We start from the raw sequence: 6,000 nt of genomic DNA on the forward strand, positions 1-6,000 counted from the left end.
TCCTCATCCATCTCAAATCCCATATCTCACACTTCCGACTTCCTTCCATGTTGCCCCATGGAGGATGCGCTCCACGAGATTACTGACGCAGCAAGTTGTTGGCTCCAGCGTCGGCCATTAGAGTGGTACCATGCTGGCATACAGAACCTCCCAGTAAGGTGACCTTAGATCGTAGCATTGAACGGAGATTATGTTTAAAAATAGTGTTTTATAACCAAAATACGAGTGGTGGGGAATAATATGGTGTATTGAAATCTTCAATATATCAACCTGCTTTGGGAAAAAAAATTGTGGCATTACTAATTGAAACCCCCCCCCCCCCCCCCTCCGTCCCCACCCATGTCTGGTTGAATCGATTGCATTAGAAAGAGATTTGGAACTTGCAGGAGGTCATACAACGAATTTTGTAAGTATGTAGATAAGCTATAGTAGTAGTGTAGTCCGCTTCCGTAGATGAATCGTCCGTCTAATGGCTGCCATGTGGAGCCTCCGGGTATAGCCAAGGAGGACTGGTATGGGGTGCACTCAGCCTCGTGATGTCAACCGCGGAGCTACTAGAAGGAGAAGTAGCGGCTCCACGGAAAGGGAAGTCGCTAAAACGCCCCTCCATACCACATCTGCATGAGACCGTAAGGCTGAGGATGACACGGCAGCCGGTTGACGTTCTTTGGATCTGCAGAGATTGGACGAGGAGATCGTTTTTAATAATAGTAGCACTGGACAGGACAGCGCTGCGATTTTAAATGGTTCAAATGGCTCTGAGCACTATGGGACTCAACTGCTGTGGTCATAAGTCCCCTAGAACTTAGAACTACTTAAACCTAACTAACCTAAGGACAGCACACAACACCCAGCCATCACGAGGCAGAGAAAATCCCTGTCCCCGCCGGGAATCGAACCCGGGAACCCGGGCGTGGGAAGCGAGAACGCTACCGCACGACCACGAGATGCGGGCTCTGCGATTTTACCACAAAAATAGTTTTAAGCAACGTTTCAAATTTTTACTGGCGAAGTTTAGATCTATATCAAATGAGAAGTATTTGTTATTGTCTGTAGGTTGTCAATATGAAATGCACACATTTATCCGTTATCTACAAAATACCTGTTTTACATCCTGTTACTGCCTCTAAGAGTTCATTGCTTCCCATTTACTGTGCGGCTGCTTGTTGCCTCGTGACCGGATTCGTGATGATTCCACCATTTATCAGTAATAATAACGCGCGTCGGGGAAGGCACTCGTTACTGCTGCAGATAATTTGTCGTCTATTTTACCCGTAAACACATACGTCGCCAAAGAACGTAGAAAACAGCATAAATACGTAATAATAATTTTTGTCACTGTAGCACCACAGACAAATACATTTGTCACTTGCAATAATCCTCTTTGCGCTACACTCATCTTTTCTGCCGCACAGAATTCTGTTTAGGTGAGGAAAACATTACATTCTGCAAAGCCCACGGTTTATTTGCCACATACATTCCATATTGCTTCCTCATAAAAACGGCCCTCATGGGTAAAATGAGTAAAATAAATTGGGATGTATACTTCCGATGGCTGCGCTAGCGCTGCACGGCAAATAATTGTGGTTGTTGTTGTTGTTGTTGTCGTCCTCAGTCCGAAGACTGGTTTAATGCAGCTCTTCATGTTACTGTATCCTGTGCAAGCCTCTTCATCACCTACTGACTATTGCGACCTATATCCTTCTGAATTTGCTTACAGCATTCATCTTTAACCCACATTCACCCTCCTCCCACCAACTTCCCTCCAAGACTAGACTGATGATCCGCTGATGTCTCAGAATATGTTTTATCAACAGAGCTTTTATCCAAGCTGTACCACAAATTTCTTGTCTCCTTAATTTTATTCAGTACCTCCTCATTACTTATGCGATCTACCCGCCCAATCTTCAGCACTCTTCTGTAGCATCACATTAAAAATGCCTCTATTCTCTTCTAGTCTGAACTGCTTACCGTCTATATTTCACTTTCATAAATTTCTGAATTCCAGAAAATAATTTCGAAAGGCTTCCTAACAATTAAATCTGTATATGATGTCAGCAAATTTATGTTCTTCCCATTGTCAGTCTACATTTTACATCGTCTCTACTTCATCCATCATCAGTATTTTACTGCCCAAACAGCAAAACGCATCTATCTACTTTTACTATCTCGTTTCGTGATTTAACTCCCTCAGTATGCCGGCCACTTGTGGCCGAGAGGTTCTAGGTGCTTCAGTCCAGAACCGCGCTGCTGCTACGGTCGCAGATTCGAATCCTGCCTCGGGCATGTGCGTGCGTGATGTCCTTAGGTTAGTTAGGTGTAAGTAGTTCTAAGTCTAGGGAACTGATGACCTCAGATGTTAAGTCCCATAGTGCTTAGAGCCATTTGAACAATTTTTCCCCCTCAGTATCACCTGATATAATTCGACTCTATTCAATTATCCTTGTTTTCCTTTTTTTGATGTTCACCCTACATCCTCCTTTCAAGAAACTGTCCATTCCCTTCAACTACTTATACAAGTCCTTTGCTGTCTGTCACAGAATTACCATGTCATCGGCAAAACTCAAGATTTATATTTCTTCTCTCTGAAATTTAATTTCTACTCCAAATTTTTCGTTGGTTTATTTTACTACATGCTCAGTGTAAAGACTGAATATCATCGGGGATAGGCTACAATACTGCCTTACTCCTTTCGCAACCATTGCTTCCTTTTAATGCCCCTTGACTCCATCTGGTTTCTATACAAGTTGTAAATAGCGTTTAGCACCCTATATTTTACCTCTACTACCATTAGAATTTGAAAGACAGTATTCCAGTCAAGATTTTCAGAAACTTTCTCCAAATCTACAAATTCTATGAACACAACTTTCCCTTTCCTTAACCTATCTCCTAAGAGAAGTCATTGAGTCTGCATTGTCTCACATGTTTCTACATTTCCCCGAACCCAAAATGATCTTTTCCGAGATCGGCTTCTACAAGCTTCAAGCTTTCCATTCTTCTGTAAAGAATTAGTGTTAGTGTTTTGCAACCATGAGTTATTAACATAATTCCAGTACCCCATAACAGTTAAATTTTCATCTCCCTTTACTTACAGAATTACCCGTTCCATGTCATATTCTTTCTCTATCTTTTTATCTTCAGCTTGTGATTTCGACATGCGTACTTGAACTACCGTTGTTGGTGTTGGTTTGATGTTGATTCTTATGAGAACAACTCTATGACTGAAATGTTCACAGTAACACAGTCTCTGCCCTACATTCCTTTTCATAACAAATCATACTTCCGATATACCTTTTTCTGCTGCTGTCGATATTACCCTCTACTCAGCTAGCCAGAAATATTTGTATTCTTTCCATTAGAACCTCCGATGGAGGGAGCCTCACGGACCGTGACAAGGCGCCCAGACCGCGCGGCTATCACGCGCGGCATTTCACCTATCTCATATATCTTGCACGCCAATTGGAATATGGTTAGCGATCCAGAAATTCATGAAAAATACCCCTATACTGTGGCACTGCCTCCTCCACGTTTCACTGTTGACACTATACATGGTGACACGTACGATTCACCAGGAATTAGCCAAATACAAACTATTCCATCGAATTTCCACGTGGTACAGGGTGAGTCATCCTTCCAAATCACTTGTTTCCAGTCATTCAATGTCCACTGGCGTCTCTCTTGACACCACTTCAAACGTCGCTTAGTTCTCACTACAGAAACGTACTGCTTATGAAGAACAGCTCTACTGTTTTACCCCCTTCTGTTTAACACGTTATTCTGTCTGTTGCGTTGGTAGCCCATTGTAACTCACGAGTGAAGATCATGCGATTTCTTAGAACCATCCTCCGCAAAGCTCGACGGTCCATTCCGTCAGCGCAATAGGTAAATCTAGCCTTGGCATTTCCATGTAACTACCACCGAGCGAGTTGGCGGATTGGTTAGCAAACTGGACTTCCATTCGGGAGGACGACAGTTCAAATCTGCGTGTGACCATTCTGATTTAGGTTTTCCTTCACTTCTCTAAAATGCTCCAGGCAAATGCTGACACGGTTCCTCCGAAAGAGCATGGTGGATTATTTTCCCTCCTTCTCTGATCACAAGACAATCCGAGCTTTTATTCCGCCTCTGACGCCCTCACTCTAGACGGGACGTTAAACCTGAAGTTCCTTCCTTCCTTTCACTTCCTTGTTTCTGTGAGTCATGTCTCCTGACTGATTTGATGCGGCCCACCACGAATTTCTCTCCTGCGTCGACCTCTTCATCTCAGAGTGGCTTTTACATCAAACTTTCTCAATTGTTTGTTGTGTATTCCTATCTCTGTCTCCCCCTACAGTTTTTTACCCCCTACAACTCCCTCTAGTACCATGGAGGTTATTCCCTGCTATCTTAACAAATGTTAAATTATCCTGACCCTTATTCTTGGCAGCATTTTCCAAAAGTTCCTTTCTTCGCCGTTTCTGTGGAGAACCTGTCATTCCTTATCTTATCAGTGCATCTAATTTTCATCATTCTTCTGTGGCATCACATCTCAATCGCTTCGATTTTCCACTGCTACGGCTTTCCCACTGTCCATGGTTCACTAACACACAAGTATGTGCTCCAAATGTACTTTATCAGGAATTTCTTCCTCAAATCTCTCTTGGTCAGGAGTGACCTCTTTGTCGGTGCTAGTCAGCTTGCTTCCAAGGTATCACAATTTCTTAACTACGTCTACTTTGTGGTCTCCAGTTTTGATGTCAGGTTTCTCCCTGTTCTCATTACGGCACCTGCTCATTACTTTTTACCTGTTTATTCTCAATCCATCTTCTGTACTCATTGGACTGTGTCTTCCATTCAACAGGCCTTGCAATTTTTCTTAGTTTCATTGAGGACAGCAATGTCATGAGCGAATCTCATCACTGATATCCTTTCACCCTGAATTTTAATACTACTGTCAAATCTTTCTGTTATATAAGTTGTTGATGGAGTACAGCGACCAATCAAAAACTGATTTTAGGTTACTTTGCAAAAATATGGCATTACAGGTTTCGAATTTATACAGTTCATCATCAGACGGCTTTCACGCTTTCGTCCAAACATATGATGCATTACTTGAAAGGCGAGTTTTTCTAGAACAAACAAAAATAAAGATGGTTGCGCTATAGACCTGTGTTGGAATGCAGTTTAGGTGAAATGCCCGTCTGCAACATTTCTTTTCACTGTTTTATTCGAAGAAATCATATTCACAATGTTTATATTTTCTCCACCACATACGCCGATATGCATTATGAGGCACTTTCTTTTGGTGACAAAACGAATTTTCAATGCGCACCTTGTGTTTTGACTCACAGCGTTTTCGAAAACGAAGCGTATTTTACTGTTGTGTTAAATTGAAAAGTTGTTTTACATTAGATCTAGGGCATAAATTCATATAGCTAATTACAGCGTAGCAAACGTATTTTACAAAACTACAGAGAAACAAATGTGGATAAGAAAGTATTACAAATGGTTATGTGCTATTTCAACAGTGATATTGATAGTGCATTAAAATTTTTTCATATTTAGTGCCATAAATAGTACTTACTATTATAGATACATACAGTATTATAAGATTTTATACTTCATATGCAGATAGGTGTAGAAACATTATTTCATTATTTACATTGGAGCGTGGAAATTACTTTATGGAAGACTTTCAGGAAAGGAGTGTTAGGCAACTCGGTCTGCTTATTGAGGATATTAATGGGGGAACTGTTTGTGTGTTTGTGAGTGTGTGTGTGTGTGTGTGTATATTTCAATTTCTTCCAACAATTCGCAGTGGCTCCTTTTTCTGCTAAATGTAATATTTTCATGTTTCTGTCAATGTTTCTCACTGAATGCTTTTCTTCAGCAATATGGGCTGCAAACGTAGATATGTTAGAGTTGCCAAGCCTTAAAGCATCAAAGTGTTCTTTTAAACCTAATCTTAAAACTTCTGACTATGTGACCAACGTAGAAATTAGGGCACAGGTCACATTGGAG

The sequence above is a fragment of the Schistocerca serialis genome, chromosome 6, assembly GCF_023864345.2.
Source record: "Schistocerca serialis cubense isolate TAMUIC-IGC-003099 chromosome 6, iqSchSeri2.2, whole genome shotgun sequence".
NCBI classification, from domain to species: Eukaryota; Metazoa; Arthropoda; class Insecta; order Orthoptera; family Acrididae; genus Schistocerca; species Schistocerca serialis.